This window comes from Lathamus discolor, chromosome 4, assembly GCF_037157495.1.
Source record: "Lathamus discolor isolate bLatDis1 chromosome 4, bLatDis1.hap1, whole genome shotgun sequence".
Classification (NCBI taxonomy): Eukaryota; Metazoa; Chordata; class Aves; order Psittaciformes; family Psittacidae; genus Lathamus; species Lathamus discolor.
The window spans coordinates 21,426,683-21,439,201 of record NC_088887.1 but is presented as its reverse complement, the minus strand read 5'-3'; positions in this window follow the sequence as shown (position 1 = coordinate 21,439,201).

The window sequence follows — 12,519 nt, the reverse complement described above, 5'->3', positions numbered from 1 at the left end:
TCAGGAGAGCAGTGAGTGGGGCAGGCAGGGAGAAGGCAAGGCTGGATGAGGGCAGGGGCACAAGTGCCAGGCCACGGAGGGCTCTCAAAGGCCGGGGCGAGGGTGCAGGCACCGCAGGAAGCTCTCCCTTGACCAATTTTCTCCCTCCTCCTGCAGACCATGGCTCTGGGCATAGCCTGTATCCTAACCAGGATGAGCATCCTAACCGGGATGAGCATCCTGCAGTACGTACTGAGGGGTAACGAGCAGCCAGGCCTCATCACACGAACCGACCTGCAGTGGTATGAGGCACAGCAAGCATAGCAGAAGCACTGGATAATGAGCATGGAGCAGCAGATAGAGCACAAGAGGCAGGAGCCACGCGGGCCCTATGAGGAAGAGCAATCACAGCAGAAGCAGTTGCAGATGTGCTTCCAGAAGCAGACAGAGAAGAAGCAGGAGCCATGCAGGCCCTATGAGGCAGAGCAAGCACAGCAGAAGCAGTTCCTGATGTGCCTGCAGCAGCAAACTGAGAATAGGCAGGAGCCGCGGGGACTCCATGAAGTTGCGCTCCTCGCTCACTGGCAGAACTGCGAGTTTTGGCTCGCTGCCGACGCCCTGCTCATGCCCTTGGGGCTCTTGTTGCTGCGCAGGAAGAGGAGAGCGGGCGCTGGCAGGGGTAGCCACCAGGGGAGCTCCGGCCCTGTGGAACAGAAGCCGGGGCAAACAGGACGAAGGGCCAGGCAGAGCACAGGCACACGGCGAGGCCAGCCTGCTGAGGGGTTTGCCTTTACCCCTTCTCTCCATCGTCCTGCAAACCATGCCTCTGGCCATCACCCGCATCCTGATCGTGCTGAACATCCTGCAGTACGTGCTGAGGGGTAACGAGCGGACAGACCTCATCACACGAATTGACCTGTGGCGGTATGAGGCAGAGCAAGTGCAGCAGAAGCAGTGGATGATGTGCATGGAGCAGTAGATAGAGCAAAATATGCAGGAGCCGCACGGGATCTGTAAGGCAGAGCAACCGCAGCAGAAGCAGTGCATGATGTGCATTGACCAGCAGATATAGCACGAGGCAGGAGCTGCGCGGGCACTATGAGGCAAAGCAAGCTCAGCAGAAGCAGTGGATATTGGGCATGGAACAGCAGATGGAGCAGAAAAGGCAGGAGCCGCAAAGGATCTATGAGGCAGAGCAAGCGCAACAGAAGCAGCGGATGATGTGCATGAAGCAGGAGATGGAGCAAAAGAGGCAGGAGCTGCGTGGGCTCGATGAGGCAGAGCAAGTGCAGCAGAAGCAGTGCATGATGTGCATTGACCAGCAGATACAGCACAAGAGGCAGGAGCCGCGCGGGCACTATGAGGCAAAGCAAGCTCAGCAGAAAGAGTGGATATTGGGCATGGAACAGCAGATGGAGCACAAGAGGCAAAAGCTGTGCGGGATCTATGAAGCAGAGCAAACCCAGCAGAAGCAGTGGATAATGTGCCTACAGCAGCAGATGGAAAAGAGGCAGGAGCCATTTGAGTCCACGAAGTCGTGCTCCTCGCTCTCTGGCAGCACTGTGGGTTTTGGCTCACTGTCGACACCCTGCTCATGCCCTTGGGGCTCTTGTGGCTGCACAGGAAGCAGAGAGCGGTCACTGGCAGTGGCAGCCAGCAGTTGAGCTCCGGCCCTGTGGAACAGAAGCTGGGGCAAACAGGAGGAAGGGCCCGGCAAGGCAGAGAGCAGGCACAAGCCGCATCCAGCCTAGTGAGGGCTTTGCCTTTACCCCTTCGCTCCATCATCTTGCAGACCATGGCTCTGGGCATCGGCTGCGTCCTGCCTGTGCAGACCATCCTGCAGTACATGCTGAGGGGCAATGAGTGGCCAGACCTCATCACACAAATTGACCTGTGGCGCTATGAGGCAGAACAAGTGCAGCAGAAGCAGTGGATGATGTGCATGGAGCAGCAGATAGAGCAAAATATGCAGGAGCCGCACGGGATCTGTAAGGCAGAGCAAGCGTAGCAGAAGCAGTGCATGATGTGCATTGACCAGCACATAGAGCACAAGAGGCAGGAGACATGCGGAACCCATGAGGCATAGCAAGCGCAGCAGAAGTGGATGATGTGCCTGCAGCAGCAGATGGAGAAGAGGCAGGAGCCGCGTGAGTCCACGAAGTTGCGCTTCTCGCTCACTAGCAGCACTGTGGGTTTTGGCTCGCTGCCGACGCCCTGCTCATGCCCTTGGGGCTCTTGTGGCTGCGCAGGAAGAGGAGAGCGGGCGCTGGCAGCGGCAGCCATTAGGGGAACTCTGGCCCTGTGGAACAGAAGCTGGGGCAAACAGGAGGAAGGGCCTGGCCAGGCAGAGCGCAGGCAAAAGCCGCATCCAGCCCGCTGAAGGCTCTGGCTTTACCCCTTCTCTCCCTCCTCCTGCAGACCCTGGCTCTGGGCATCGCCTGCGTCCAGCTGCTGCTGACCGTCCTGCAGTACATGCTGAGGGGTAACGAGCGGCCAGACCTCATCACACGAATCGACCTGTGGTGGTATGAGGCAGAGCAAGTGCAGCAGAAGCAGTGCATGATGTGCATTGAGCAGCAGATGCAGCACAAGAGGCAGGAGCCGCGCGGGCTCTATGAGGCAGAAGAAGCGCAGCAGAAGCAGTGGATATTGCGCACGAAACAGCACATGGAGCACAAGAGGCAGGAGCCGTGCAGGATCTTTGAGGCAGAGCAACCGCAGCAGAAGCAGTGCATGATGTGCATTGACCAGTGCATGGAGCACAAGAGGCAGGAGCAATGCAGGATCTATGAGGCAGAGCAAGCGCAGCAGAAGTAGTGAGTATTGGGCATGGAACAGCATATGGAACAGAAGAGGCAGGAGCTGCGGGGGCTCTATGAGGCAGAGCAAACGCAGCAGAAGCAGTGGATAATGTGCCTACAGCAGCAGATGGAAAAGAGGCAGGAGCCATTCGAGTCCACGAAGTTGCACTCCTCGCTCACTGGCAGCACTGCAAGTTTTGGCTCGCTGCCGATGCCCTGCTCACGCCCTTGGGGCTCTTGTTGCAGCGCAGGAAGCAGAGAGCGGCCGCTGGCAGTGGCAGCCAGCAGTTGAGCTCTGGCCCTGTGGAACAGAAGCCGGGGCAAACAGGAGGAAGTGCCCGGCCATCCAAAGTGGCGGCACAAGCCGCATCCAGCCTGGTGAGGGCTTTCCCTTTAGCCCTTCACTCCATCTTCCTGCAGACCACAGCTCCGGGCATCGGCCGCGTCCTGCCCGTGCAGACCATCCTGCAGTACGTGCTGAGGGGCAATGAGCGGCCAGACCTCATTACACGAATTGACCTGCGGCGCTATGAGGCAGAGCAAGTGCAGCAGAAGCAGTGGATGATGTGCATGGAGTAGCAGATAGAGCAAAAGACACAGGAGCGGTGCGTGCTCTATGAGGCAGAGCAAGCGCAGCAGAATCAGTGGATGGTGTGCATGGAGCATCAGGTAGAGCAAAAGACGCAGGAGCGGTGCGTGCTGTATGAGGCAGAGCAAGCACAGCAGAAGCAGTGGATGATGTGCCTGTAGCAGCAGATAGAGAAGACGCAGGAGCCTCGTGAGTCCACGAAGTTGCGCTTCTTACTCACTAGCAGCACTGTGGGTTTTGGCTCACTGCTGACGCCCTGCTCATGCCCTTTTGGCTCTTGTGGCTGTGCAGGAAGAGGAGAGCGGCCGCTGGAAGCAGCAGCCAGCAGCAGCAGCCAGCAGTTGAGCTCCGGCCCTGTGAAAAGAAGCTGGGGCAAACAGGAGGAAGGGCCTGGCCAGGCAGAGCGCAGGCAAAAGCCGCATCCAGCCCGCTGAAGGCTCTGGCTTTACCCCTTCTCTCCCTCCTCCTGCAGACCCTGGCTCTGGGCATTGCCCACATCCTGCCCATGCTGAGCATCCTGCTGTACGTGCTGAGGGATAACGAGAAGCCAGACCTCATCATAAGAATCGACCTGCGGCGGTATGAGGCAGAGCAAGCGCAGCAGAAGCAGTGGATGATGTGCATGAAGCTGGAGATGGACCAAAGAGGCAGGAGCCGCCCAGGGTCTATAAGGCAGAGCGATCGCAGCAAACACACTGGATGATGTGCATGGAGCAGCAGATGGAGCACAAGAGGCAGGAGCCATGCGGGATCTGTGAGGCAGAGCAAGTGCAGCAGAAGCAGTGGATATTGGGCATGGAGCAGCAGATGGAGCACAAGAGGCAGGAGCCGCAAAGGATCTGTGAGGCAGAGCAAGTGCAGCAGAAGCAGTTGCTGATGTGCACACAGCAGCAGATGGAGCAGAAGTGTCAGCAGCCGCACAGGTAGGGTAAGTTCCCCATGTCTTACTCAGAATCATAGAATCATAGGATAGTTAGGGTTGGAAAGGAGCTTAAGATCACCCAGTTCCAACCCCCCTGCCATGGGTAGGGACACCTCCCACTAAGCCATGCCACCCAAGGCTCTGTCTAACCTGGCCTTGAGCACCGCCAGCAGTGGAGCATTCACAGCTTCTCTAGGCAGCCCATTCCAGTGCCTCACCACCCTCAGATTTAAAATCTTCTTCCTTGTATCCAATCTAAACTTCCCCTGTTTAAGTTTACACCCATTAACCCTTGTCCTATCACTACAGTCCCTGATGAAGAGTCCCTCCCCATCATCCCTGTAGGGCCCCTTCAGATACTGGAAGGCTGCTATGAGGTCTCCATGCAGCTTCTCTTCTCCAGGCTGAACAGCCCCAACTTTCTCAGCCTGTCTTCATACGGGAGGTGCTCCAGCCCCTGATCATCCTCATGGCCTTCTCTGGACTTGTTTCAACAGTTCCATGTCCTTTTTAATAGAATCATAATACATAAAATTACATAAATATATAAGATAATGGAGCCTTTCATATTTAAAATACCCGTTCCATTTCCTCCCTTTATCTGAAATGGGCTCCCCCTTGCTGTGTAGTTGTTACTCACACAGCAGTCACTCCTGCTTCCTGGCACTATGTTGAACTTTCGAAACAAACTAAACGTGATTCCAGCGGGTTCCGCATTCATGGATGTAGGCAGCAAACTCCCACGTGCTGAATACAGAGATAGGCAAAATGCAATAAATGGGAAAAGTGGATGGAAGAGATGAGAAAGCAAACAGGCTTGGTCCTGTTCAGTCCTTGTTCCTCTAGCAGCTGGACCACTGTGGTCACCAGCTGACCTGAAGCACAGGTTAATCAGCATGTGGGTGGGTTACCAGGGGAGAGGTTTTGCCAGAGGTGACCCTAAAGTCATCCTAATTGCACAAATGTGCACAAATTAGTAAGAGTTCTCAATATTTTTCTTTCATTGAGCTGTGACTTCCAAAGAAAAAGAAGACATTTACTACTTTATAATTCTGAGTTCATCACAATGTTATTCAACATTTAAGAGACTGCAAAATTTTGACTAATTTAGTGTAAAGACTGCAACAGTTGGGATATTCAAAGGTGTACCTTTGTGTAGCTCTCTGAAAAACAGGTTGCTGGCATGAAATTCTGCTTACTTCTTCCTTTACTACTTTCTTCTTTACTACTTCCTTTACTTTCTTACTTCACTACTTAAAGCTTTGAAGAATAAAGTAGTCCTCCAGACTTAAAAGTTTGCATCACCTACATCGAGACTTATAGAATCATAGAATCATAGAACAGTTAGGGTTGGAAAGGACCTCAAGATCATCTAGTTCCACCCCCCCTGCCATGGGCAGGGACACCTCACACTAAATCATCCCACCCAAGGCTTCATCCAACCTGGCCTTGAACACTGCCAGGGATGGAGCAACCCATTCCAGGGCCTCACCACCCTAACAGGAAAGAACTTCCTCCTTATATCCAATCTAAACTTCCCCTGTTTAAGTTTTAACCCGTTACCCCTTGTCCTGTCACTATAGTCCCTGACGAAGAGTCCCTCCCCAGCATCCCTATAGGCCCCCTTCAGGTACTGGAAGGCTGCTATAGGATGTTTTCTTACTACAGATGGGTGTAGCAGCAGATGCTAAAAATAGGGAGGCCACATCCTGCACCTCAGCTGGTCAGAGAAATCATTACAAGCTGTTATTTCTGTTCCAAAAATCCACAAAGTATTCTCAGCATAACTGCTTGAATACCACTAGGATAAACAGCCAAACAAGTATGTATTTATGTAATAGCCATGATGGTTTAGCTTTTAGTAAACACTCTGCGATGTAAATTCTATACTTTTGAGTGGCTGCAAAACCAGCCACAAGTAACAGGAATGGAAAACACACTTCCATGCTGGCTTGTGTAGACAAGTTGAGTACAAGTATTTATTACCATCCTTTTCTAGAAGATAGTACAAGGCTCAGACAAGGGTTGCATGTTTTTTTGCCAGCCCTCCTGCACCCTCTAAACAAGAAATAATGTATTTAAATACCGTTTGCTATTTTTCACTATTTATACAAGCAACAGATTTTTGAAGTACAGTTGATCCTGTTATCATCCCTGTCACTGCATTAAGAAGATAAAAATTATAAGCTTTGCTGTAAAAGCATGCCGTTAAGTTTCATCATCATGACGTGCAATCTTATAACTTGCTATATGCTATCTGTTTTGCCAATGGTTACATTCACAGTTGAAAATAACTGACAGTTTCTTCCACCAAAGCAATCTGTGCAGCTTTCAGGCACCTGTACAGGATGTGCCTGGAAGGTAAATACAGGCAGGAATCTCTTCTCCTTCACCGTTCCCTGTGTGGGCCTGTTTGCTGGACAGCCTACATGGAGCTTGGGTGCTGCCTGCAGGGCTTCTGTTGCTGCAGGTCCTGTAAGAAATTTGGAAGAGGGGACTGGTTAGAGTCAAGAAACACAAGGGGAGTTTTGTCTTTTGGAGGCTGAGGATCCGCTGTTGACTACACAGCAAATACCTCTGCCTGTAAGGTAGATAATAAAAGCTATGTGAAAACACTGTTGTGATCGGTGATGAGAAAAGTTTAGGACACATTACACATCTGGAGCAATTAGACGGGATCTTCTCAGGCAATGTGGAACATCTGTGAAGGATGCCTCCATAATGGCAATGCAGTAACAAGAATGTCGTAATTTTTTTATGCATCTACATTACACATTTTCTCAGGTTGAGGTCAAAGTGCGCTATTGCCAAAGCCTGTGTGTCCTTTGGCTTTACATTCCCAGCATTGTCATGCCTCATACTGCTTTCCATGACAGGAAGAGTATCAAAGCTGTCTTAGCTCTGACTGTTTGTCTGGCTGCCAAAGTCCCCATTCCATCAGATTTCAGTCACCTGGCATGCAGTGTGTCACCAGCTTCTCCAGCTCTGTCAATCCAGCTTGGTAAATGCAGCTTTTAGAAGCAGTGATGAGCAAAGCAATACTGGAGCAGGAAAAACAAATAAACCAGAGTGTGGTCCAGGCTTCCAAATTTATTCCCATTTCCTAATCTTGACCAAGCAGTGACCAAACTTTGACCTTGTGACATTTTTTGCTACCACGAATTACCATTTTGACCTGACTTGGTAAATATAAACTCACTCCATTAAATGACAGATGAACCCAAGGAATGTAAGTGGAAAATGCTCCTAATCTGGGAAAGCCACAAAAATGATCTTGATTCTTTTCTGAAGCAGTGTACACTTTTTGTGTGTGTTCCTGAACATTCCTAACTCAACCTCCTTAGCTTGAACCTAAGGATATTTCCATGCAGGATTCATCTGGGACCAACAGGATTCCTGTAAAGGGCACAGCTGCTTCCTTTTATTTCCCATGTGCCTCAGTGTGGTATCCTGAATAGTGCTGGGGATCACTGCTGCAAGCAGGTGTATGCAGCTCCTCCTCACTGTAACATCCAATCTCAAAAGCCAAAGTGAGGGGCAATGGGGTAGAATCCCAAGCTCACATATGCAACATAAATCAGAAGAACCAGGTTCTGCTGAAGATGTGGTTGGTTTGTTTTCTTGACCAAGTTCCCTACAATCTCTGCCTGGATAATACCTCAAGTGCAAGATGCTGTCTGTTCAGGTGTGTGACAAAGGGCTCCCTTAGTGAGCAAACTGCTTCTACGTTACTGCAGTAGTAGCTTGTGCATTGGATTGCTCCAATGGAGCGTTGCAACAGTCCAGTTGAAGAAGAAACTGGACTCCTGGGAGTTTTTCATTAACAGCTTTGCTGCTAACCAAACCAGCCTTGGTATGATGCAGAAGTCAGTTTTGGAAGCTTTTAACCCTTCCCTGTACTTCTGTTGCATTGTTTTTAAAGCACGATGCTACCCTCATACACAAATTACTGTCTAGCTTATAATCAGCTTTGTTCATATGCACAAGCCCTAGTAAAAATGTTGAACAAGATATACACACTGGGGAATATAATCCTGGAATATATATCAATAACATGACTGTTCCGTAATATAATCCTGCCCACAGTTCCCTTCATAGATCTCTTCCTCTTTATGTGAGTTGTGTTCACATTGGAGACACTGTCTGCATGTGCCCGTGTCTCATTCTCTTCACAGTGGTCTGGGAAAGCAGTCAGGTCCATGTCCACATCAGTGTCGTGAAAGAAGCCATCGAAAGCCATTGCTTGCACTGCATCAATACTATACATTCCTGAAGCCTGGCAACAAAGAATAGTTATTCTCTATCTAGCAGGAACCATGTTAGTAAATCAGAAATAAATAAACCAGAAAACAAAGCAAGCTTTCTCTTCAGTGTTGTTCCTTCTGTGGAGAGCATATGGAGAACAGGGCTCCCTCACAGTATTACTATCTGTAGAGTCTGCCCCACAGACAACAAAAACTTTGTGGTTTTAACTGTGATATTTCAACAAAGGAGTTTCCATGAGCGGATATTCTTGAATCAAAGGTTTTAAGTGAGTGCTTCATAGAAAGCAAACATTTAACTTGTGCACATTTCTGCTTCAGGCATACTTTGCTAAGAATGACCTTGTCATTCTTCTGGTCTTGGGACAAAAAAGCGTCATTAAAGTCATCGTCATAATTGAAAATGGCAAAGCAGAAGGAAAAATGCACTCTGCTTCACAGGAAATGGGAGCGGAAATCACATGACTGCATTCTGTGGTGTATTTCGGAGAGAAGAAAACCACTTTGATCGATAGGTATTTGAGAAGAGAATGAAGATCACCTTCCTCTGGGGAGAGGGAAATCAGGAAGTGAACTCCCTAACCTCTGCCACAAGAAAAGGAAGGGAGAGAAAGCACAGCTTTCTCAACATCTCAGACAGGATGATAGATTTCTTCCCTTCAGCCAAGTAAAATAAAGGGAGATACAGAATGAAGTCACAGACATGGCTACTGCACTGCTCTCGCAGTAGTCTATCAGATTACTCTGTGGCTTCTATGGTGCTTTCTGAAGGCAACCAAACACAGAGAGGATTGTACCTTGCCCTGTTTTTCAGTTGCTTTCTCTCTTCAGTTGTGTGAGATAGTTCACTGGTACATATTCGATGACAGACAAGAAGACAAAAAGGCAGCTGGTCCATAAATACACATCCACAGTGTTTACGTAAGACACTTGAGGCATTGAGGCATTCCTGTCATGAATGTAAAGTAACACTGCAGCAGCCAAAGCAACACACTGAGCACAGAACCAAGGCAAGATCTGAAGCAAGGGCCCTCTTTCACAAAGTGACTGTACTTCAAAAGTCACTTACTGCTGAAATTCTGTTTGTAAATAAAATTCACAGGATCTGTATCAAGACAGATCAGCAAAAGCACTTGTGCCACCACCTGATTTCCCCATGGGCTGCTTTTCTTGTGACTCTTATCTCATTTTGTCTGCTTCCAAACCAGACAAACTGCACACAGCACTACCCCAGTTCTTCTTGCTCCCTTACTTTTCTACACTTCCACAGTTTAACTCTGCAGGCAACTCAGACCACTATAGAGGTTATAAGTGCAGCAAGCACAAAGACGTCCTGGCAGGGGTAGCAAACTCCTTCTGGATGTTCCCCACACCTGGATGGCACAATGCAGGTCAGCAAACACTAACCCACGCGGGGACTGCAACCAAATTACACAACTGCAAAACACACTCTGCCACCCACCAGGATGAAGCACTGCCAGTGCCCTTCCTGAGCATCCAGCGTTAAATCACTGCTTTGCCCAGCACTGGGGGACATGGTTCCCTTGTCCTCTGCCACATTTCTCAGCACGTGCACTGCAGGGAGGAGTGTTATTAACTGCAGATGTTATTACTGTCCTGAGCTGTCATGAAGCCTCTCTCTGCACTGTCAAATAGCTGCCACATTTCACTTCAGAGGCAAGTGACAGTGGCTCAGTACACATCCCCCAGATGTTAACTTCTTATGACAACTGGGGCTATGGGCAGATACTACTTCCTTCCTTTTTAATTTAACCATTCTGGTTTATTTGACACATTTTTTTTTTCCAGTGTTTTCAGCTTATTGTCACTAATAATACAGTCCATAGAAAGCCCAGGGATTCATACAAGTTATCTGAGAAACCTCAGGAACTTTTAACCTCATCTTAGATCCAGTATTATAACTGTGTTAATAAAGCTGTTAATGGAACAAACTGTTCATTACACAACATCATGGAGAAAAAGGCAAATAACTTTGGGTAGCTGGGTCTGACACAGCAGAAAACCTCATTTTTTCACAACTTTAATTGTTTCAGTTTGAAAGAGATCATTTTAGGCACTTTAATGCAAAGAGACAATGGCAAAGTCAGTGGGAGTGTAACTAAATGGCGTTTTTTTATCTTGTTTCATGCTGTATGTTTGTCAACAGAGCGCACAGTGCGTATGTGGTAGATACACAGATATTTTGATTAGAGCTGTCTGAAATAAAAGCTTTCCAGGGCATGAGCTGCCATTCTTCACCTATGGCAATTACCATTTGATATAATTTAAAAATTGACTCTACTTGCACTGGGCTGGTATCAGCCCAATTATCCTTCTCCTGTCCTACTTGGCTATATGGGGAAACGGAGACAACTTTTTCCATGTACTCGCAAACATAAAGAAAAAGCCAAACAAGCCCCACTCTTCCTACCTGGCTTCCTATAGCCCAGGTAGAAAACAGGACACAGAGCCAACAACAAATATTCCACAACTTCTCTCTTGCAAACAGGAGGCCACCAAAGCAAAGGCAGCTGCCCAAGGGACTCCCAGCTCATAACAAGTTGTTCTCAGAATTGTAGGGAATAATGCAATTAGAGAGAATTGAGTCAAAACACCTTAGCTCAAAAACTATGCACAACAGTTCAGAGAGTGTGAACTTTCTATTGAAAACCAAGCAGTTTACTTGACTGCTCCCCAGAATCATATGGGTTTTCCAGACCCCATGTCAGGATGCACTGTCATCTTAAGCAGCTCAGCCAAATTCTTTTGCCTTGGTACCCAAGGGCAGAAGCAGCACTTTGCCCCTTTCACCATTCTCCCTCCTACTGCAGTTACATTTATTTTTTCAAAACAGCTCTGTCTCTCATACCATACTGCTCCAACTGAGGAAGAGAGCATCTTCTTATCATGCAACAAGCAACTGCTTTCTCCTATTTTAGATCTAAACTTAAATCCAAACTGGTATGTAACCTCTCTTTGCATTAACAAAACTTTCCAAGCCCTCCCTTCCCTGAACTGTTATTTTGGTTACTTTTGTATTAGTTTGATTTCTCAGAAGGAGAGAAAGCTTTTACACTGTAATGTGTTATTAAAATACATGGCACCCCATCCAAACACTATTATTAATAACCTCCATGCAACACAGCTGTTTATATAAAACAGATGCAGCATGTGACCAATTTTTCCAGATTCTATAGATCTGTGAGCATGCAAAACTCTTTCACATGAAGGACTCATCCCTTTATTTTTAGATGTGATGAGTTAAGCATATGTCTATGTTTAGAACATAGAAAAACCAACCAATGCAGACAGATACTGCACATATATGCATGAAACTGTAAAGCCTGAGGAAGATTTGGAAAACTTCTGTAACTGAAGTGCTACTGAAATATCCTGTAACTCCTGCTTCACTTTAATGTCTCCCTATATAGATATAGAATCCGTTAATGAAATGCAATCCTAAATGAAGCTGGCAAAAGTAGTACAATTTTTGTTATTAAAATACAGCGCTCTCTTATACCTCCCTGTAATTTAGAAATGAGATTAACATAGTATGTAAGTTTTTCGTAATAATGGGATCTTTTGATCTTCAGATATTTTTGCCACTGTTAAAACTGAACTACAGAACTCCGGATGATAAACACTGTTTGTCATCTTCAAAATTACACATGGAAAAATGTATTAAAAAAAACAAAACAAACCACAGAAACTTACATACCATTTAGTTCACCCGTTTTAGTCCATATTTACCATGTAAATTCAGATTACTTCTATTAACAGGAATCCTTTGTCCAGTTTTCCGTTTATTAATTCCGTTTATTTATATACATAAGAAAAAACCCCATAAAAATGTCCTTCATTTATCTGTTCTAAAAGAAAGAGAAAAAACCCCACACTTTCTAGTACTTTAAGCATCCATTAGAGTCCAGCATACATAACACCCATTTCTGACATACATCCTTCTTT